We start from the raw sequence: 5,841 nt of genomic DNA, 5'->3' as shown, positions 1-5,841 counted from the left end.
AATGACCTTGAACTCCTGATTCTTTTGTCTCTACCTCCCAGGTGCTGGATTACTGGCAAGCACCACAACATCTGGCCTATTTTATATTTTTGAAGAGAAAATAAATTGGCTGGATCTGAGATTTGCTCAGAAAACTTTAACTAATAACTGAGCTTCACCGTAGCCTCCTCCTAGAGAGACTGGCCCCTCCTGGCCTTAGCTTAGGCTGAGCCAGAAGAGGCTGGATATGAGGGCTAGATTTCTTCTAAATGTGGGTTTCAGAACAGATAATTTAAAATATATATTTTGGCTGACAGTTTGGTATCCCAGTCATCCCTTCCCAAGGCGGGGGTGACTTTCTTTCTGTACAGTATATTGTTCTTTCTGCGGGTGTATAAGCCTAGATGCTGAGGGCTGGCCACATTGCTTTGCACCAAAACAGCTTTTGATAGGCACTTGTTTCTTGTGTGTATAATTAAATCATAATGTAACGATGATTGGTTTATTCATTTTTTTAAAAAAGATCCAGTTAGTAAAAAATAGGAAAAGGAGGGGGGGAGCATGAAAATAAGATGACTTTATGTTTTTAAGATGAAACCTCCAAATAGGTATTTAATGGAAAACATTTAATTTTTTCCCTTTTATTTGCATTTGTAGTGTGCAGAAAAACAAGACAGCCTCATCGCACTGGAGTTAACGGAAGCCATCCTTGGAAATGTCTTCACTGATATGGCTCCATCTGTATTTCAAACACCTCAACTTCACACCATCACACAGTGAGTGAAGATCCAGGATTCAGTCAAATTCATCCTTCTGAAAAACTGCAAATGAGGATACTATTGATTAAAGTCGACTGTTGTCTACGTGAATCACCCACATTAAAATCTAAATTTCAAGAAAATGGGCTGCGAAGGATGCGGTTGGGCGTCCGACAAACCCTCAGCTGAACTATAAAGCTGGGACTGAGCCTGCCCAAATCTTTTCCTAGGCAAGAGGTCCCAACAGTCCGCGTGGGGCTCGTGTGTTTCTTAAGAGTAGCTAGAGAGTCCCCATCCCCCAAGCCCAGACGCACCAGGAGCCGGGTGAACCATTCTGGGCTGTCAAAACACAAGGCGCCGTGCTCAATCCCAATAACTCGAGTGATGATTAATGAGCGGCTTGATCATTTAATATCTCATGTGATTAAATTATAAGGCGTGGGGGAGGGGAGCTCCGCACACTCCCGACCGGTGGGGGACACGGATCAGCCAGCGAGTACCGGCAGCGCTCGAGCCGCGCACTCCTGCTTCGAACATCGCCTGGTGTGGCTCCGCCACCGTGGGTCGGCGCCTTCTCAAGGTCAGTGGGTCTAGGGAGGGGAGGGAGGAGGAACTCAGGTGGGGGAAGGGGTCGCTTGCCATGGGGAGGGGAGTTGTGGACACTCTACAGCGTAGGTCAAAGCCGCCCACTCTTCCCGCCGCAAAGCAGCTGGTTGCTGGAAAACAGCCTTAGGACTGTCAGATCTTAAATCTCCTTCCCTTTGCAGCAGTCTAGGGTGTTTCTGGGGCTACAACGTCCCTGGAAAGAAGGGACGCGGGGCCTGGAGCTCTGGGTCTCCACCTGCCCCGGCCCCCACGCACTTGGACCTTGAGTGGCTTTTCCTGTACAGGCCTGGTGACCGTCGGGTGGGAGCACCCAAAGCCACTCTTCCTGAGCCGGCAGACCCTGGCCCAGTCCAGTGCCAAGTGGGGTTATTTATCATCAACCCAGTGTTCAATCCGGAAGGTGTGCGCAACCGCCCCAACGTACGGAGGTGTAGGGACAGGCAGAGACTCCAGCAAAACTGGACTGGGGGTTCCTAATTGTTTGGGGAAACGGAGCAGAAATCGTGGGGAAAAGGGGCTCCTTCGGTTTTTAAAAGAGGTTCAGCTGAGATTCGGGTGTGACTACCACTTACCTCCTCCGAAGAAGAGCGAGAGCAGAGCCGCCGCGCTAAGTAAAAGGGCGGGGGCTGTCCCTGGGCCCAGCCTGCAGCTACATAGTTCCGTCTGGGAAGGCAGGTAGCTAGTGGCCTTTGCAATTCAGCCAAGCTGTGTGTCCGCGCTGCTGGGGACAGCAGCCTCAGAGGGGTCCTGAGAGACAGCCGGTGGGACATTTTATCATCATATTTTAGGCTTTACTATTCAGCTAGCGGTGGGCAGGCTCCCCTGGAGCAGTCCCTAAGAAACTGCACCCCCGAGATTTGTTAAGCGCCAAAGCAGAAAGGTAAAAATTAAAGCACTGTATCCAGAGCTGCAGAGGGCCTCTAATTATGCTGAATTTTCAGCCCAGAAATGGTATCGGGGGGCTGGGATGGGGGGGAACCGCGGGTGGAAACCAAGATAGCTCCTTTCATTCAAGCCTGGAGAAGGGTGAGATACTGGGAATAGCACATTGCTGTCCCGGTGCTTTGGGCCTCAGATGCTGTGGCTGCATCTTTGGAAGCTTTCTAGGGCATAGAAAAATTACACCACCATCCCCACACCTAATTTCTTTGAGCATTTGAAAATAGCACCAAGGAGGGGAGAAAATCACTAATACCCAAACACGCCTGTAAATAGAAGTTATAATATAGAAAAGTGTGCATATGCTTGTATGTATATGTACGTCTCTCTTATTGTGCGTGCACATGTTTATACAACACATTATATATACTTAAAGAAAATGAAAAGAAACCTACCCATCGGGAGCGGAAGCAAGCCCTCTGCACTGGTGTTAAGAGAGTTGGCCTGAAATGCCTCCAAGTTAACAGATGTAGACTTTGACTACAATTTCAGGACATTCTTCCTTAGGGAAGAAAAATTCTGAAGGGGGGAGGGGTGGAAGGGGAAGCCAGGAAGCTGCTTTGGTCCTTGGGCTTAAGTAGCTTAAAACCTAGGTGCATCTTCCTTCCAAGGCCGCTCCTTCTTCTGCCCCCGCTCAAGCTCTAAAGAGGCCACTCCCCTCAAGGTGTATTCGCAATAATTAAGGAGGGTTTATGCTCAACGCTGTTGCCTCAGTAGATAAGGCAGAATGCTGAAGAAAGGCAGGCCCAGAATATTGCCTTTGTTTGACTCTGGGGTACTGACACACCCTAAGGCCAACAAGTAGTTTCCAGCCTGTCAATTTTGTTCCAGTTCCTGAACCCCTTCCTTCCATTTGTTTCGTGTTGGTGCTTTTTTTCCAGTTATTCCTATATCAGGTTTTATGGGAAACAGTGGCTTGGACCTACAGAGAATAATTTTCTAAAGTCCGGTGCCCGCCTTTCTCTACCTACAAGACTATTGCGCACTATTGAGTAATTAAGCCAGTGCCTGGTGGAAGCCAGGCCTTTCCAAGGAACTAATGTGGGCTGGGGGAGACTCAGTAGGGAGAGGGCTAGAGCCCTAGACAGAACCTGCCTTAGAAAAAAACTACTTACTCTGTGTTTTCAATATTAACTTGGGGCAGGGCGGTGGAAACATGGCCAAACTGGGTTTTATTTCCCAGGTTATCTGCTGACTCAATGATGCCGAGATACTAAGGATTCCTAAAGTTTCGAAAGGAGAGTTAGTTTTATTCTCTTATCCCCAAGATCACTTCAGTTTGATGATGTTTGAGATCTACCGTTTGAGATCTGCAGAACAGCCGTCCAAATCGGTGGTGCAATCAGCGGCATTGTTCTGCAGGACTTGCAGGTACGCACGATCTAGAGGGACCTTTTCTTCCACCGGAGCGCGAGTTGGTGTGCATTGATTTCACCCCTCACTCTCCGCCCTGCTGCCCAACATCATTTAGGCCAAGATCGGGTATAATGGAAAACACCATCAGCAGACAATTACCCTTTCAGAGGATTCACTTCTCCTCGCAGACACTGTTATTTGAGAAATAGGATCATTTGATTTCATATTGCACTAAATAACACCCAGCCGGTTCAAATTGCCAGCTTCTTAAAAACCGCCCATTGGAATAAATTGCAATGGCCTCTTTTGCTTTTCAGGCCAATACTGTGGGTACCGGGCAGAAGTTACAAAAATAACTATAAAGCCAACCCTGAGCAGTCGACACCGTGGTCCCCCACCCCACCCCCACGCCCAAATTTGAGATGGCTCAGCCACTTGACTTGGGAATTAAAATGCACAGTTTCAGTCACCCAGGAAGCGCTTCGAACCACAAAGTGCATTAGTGTTCACCAGAGGAAGATGGTGTGGTGCAGAAGACAACCAGTTCTGTATATCCTGCTTGGTTGCCTTGCATCGTTAGCATGCTTGAGAACTGTTGCAGTTCTGGGCTTTACTACCCTGCCTGCGCCTTTCCGGTTCCCCGGGTCTCTCATTCCCAGAGCCAAGTGCCACCACTGCGGGTACCGCGGGTACAACCGCATGTCCTCTACCACTGCTCCTTCTTCCCTCGCAGTTAGAGCCAGTTGGGGATCTACGACCCCAAGAGTCCGTCCGCCTAGATGGCAGAGGGGGAAGCTGCATTGGGGCATCAGCGCCTGGCGGAGTGGGAGAGCCCAGAAGACCAGAAGCCCGCAGAGAACGTCAGTTCACTGCGTACGCACCACCCCAGACGTTTTAGGAAATATTAAGCCCTCTGAAGTTGACCATTTTGCTATGGTTTAATTGACACTGTTCAACTGAGTGGCAATTGTTCTGCTGGTGGGGGTGATCCATCCCCGCCCCATGCGCTTATTGGTCCTTGGCTCCTTCATGCCAAGAGATAGAGTGTGTTTAAGACACGCAAAGTTTTGGCAAATCTGTCCTTTAGAGACTTTCTTTGTTAGATTTATGTTTATATACTTCAGGAAGGTGGATTAGATTTTTTTTTCTCTCCTAGATAAACTGAAGGCAGGATCCCGGAGCTCTCCCTGATGCACCCCCATTGCCCGCAGGAGCAAGAAGGAGCCTTTTGCAGGAGCAAGAAGGAGCCTTTTGCAGGCCAGTTAGAAAAGGCCCTTAGTGACCTGCTGGAGAGACTTTCCTTTTTGGTGGAAATGGGAGGAGCCAGGGAGAAGGGAGTTGTGGGCCCTTCGGGACTGTTCAGGAGTATTTAGTTCCTCCCTGTTGGGCAGGTGCTTGGGGCAGGGTTGGTGGTAACTGGGAAAACGTGGGCAGTCTATCTAAGATTCGTAAGATGGGTTGTTGGGAGAGCAGAGGACTTCACTGTGCTCTCATTCTGCACTTGGCCTTGTCCTGAGAACCCTTAGCCTCGCTTCTCCATAGCATTCTGTCAGGTCACTTTTCTTGCTCATCAATAAAAGTCTACCCAGGAGGCCCAAGGTACCGAAATAAAAATCTGGGCAATTAGCCTTGGATGCTGCCTTCTGGAACTGGAAAGAAAACCGTGGGGCTCAGTTTCCCACGCCACCAGATCTGACCTTGCGGTATCCGGATCCAAGGCAGGCCTGGGACTGACCAATCGATCCCAGGGAGAGTTCTGGCGCCTGCTCTATACCATCGTTAACACTAAGACGGTCGTGAAAGCCCTGGTGCCTCACTTCGCCCACCCCAATAGCCTCCTGGCCGGCCATCCTCAATTGGAGTAACTAACCCCTTTCCACTCCCCATCTCTTCTGGGTGGACTACACAACCCAAGAACAATTTTTCCCCCAAAAGTGCTAAGGCCACAAGGACAGTTTTCCTAAGAGAGGCTGGAACGCAGAGATTAAATTCCGAGGTTCAGGAAAAGCGGTCTTAAGGAGATCCAAAGTTCACTGCCTGTGCAAACCGAACCTCAGAGCTTGTGTTGGAACAGCTGCGTGCGGCCGCTGGCACAGGCTGCTGGGCATCGGACTGCTCCCCGGGGGACCCGGAGCAGACTCCCGGGAGGGTGTGGAAGGACCTTTCTCTCCACACATGCCTTTGACACTCTCCTCCCACGCCG

General features: G+C 49.8%; 2 long non-coding RNA genes across 2 annotated transcripts; one reads left to right on the top strand and one right to left on the bottom strand.

Moving 5' to 3' along the window:
• Nucleotides 1-604: 604 nt before the first annotated feature.
• Nucleotides 605-1,255, bottom strand: LOC131908592 (uncharacterized). The gene is made up of 2 exons (XR_009378632.1): nt 1,052-1,255; nt 605-800 (listed from the first exon to the last, which is right to left on the bottom strand). It is a non-coding gene; the product is annotated as an uncharacterized LOC131908592 (long non-coding RNA).
• LOC131908591 (uncharacterized) lies at nt 1,039-4,882 on the top strand. Its single transcript, XR_009378631.1, has 4 exons — nt 1,039-1,317; nt 3,466-3,653; nt 4,372-4,511; nt 4,795-4,882. It is a non-coding gene; the product is annotated as an uncharacterized LOC131908591 (long non-coding RNA).
• Nucleotides 4,883-5,841: the final 959 nt, after the last annotated feature.

This window comes from Peromyscus eremicus, chromosome 4 (assembly GCF_949786415.1).
Source record: "Peromyscus eremicus chromosome 4, PerEre_H2_v1, whole genome shotgun sequence".
In the NCBI taxonomy this organism is placed as follows: domain Eukaryota; kingdom Metazoa; phylum Chordata; class Mammalia; order Rodentia; family Cricetidae; genus Peromyscus; species Peromyscus eremicus.
The sequence above is the reverse complement of the archived record's forward strand: the minus strand, read 5'-3'. Positions and strand labels throughout refer to the sequence as shown.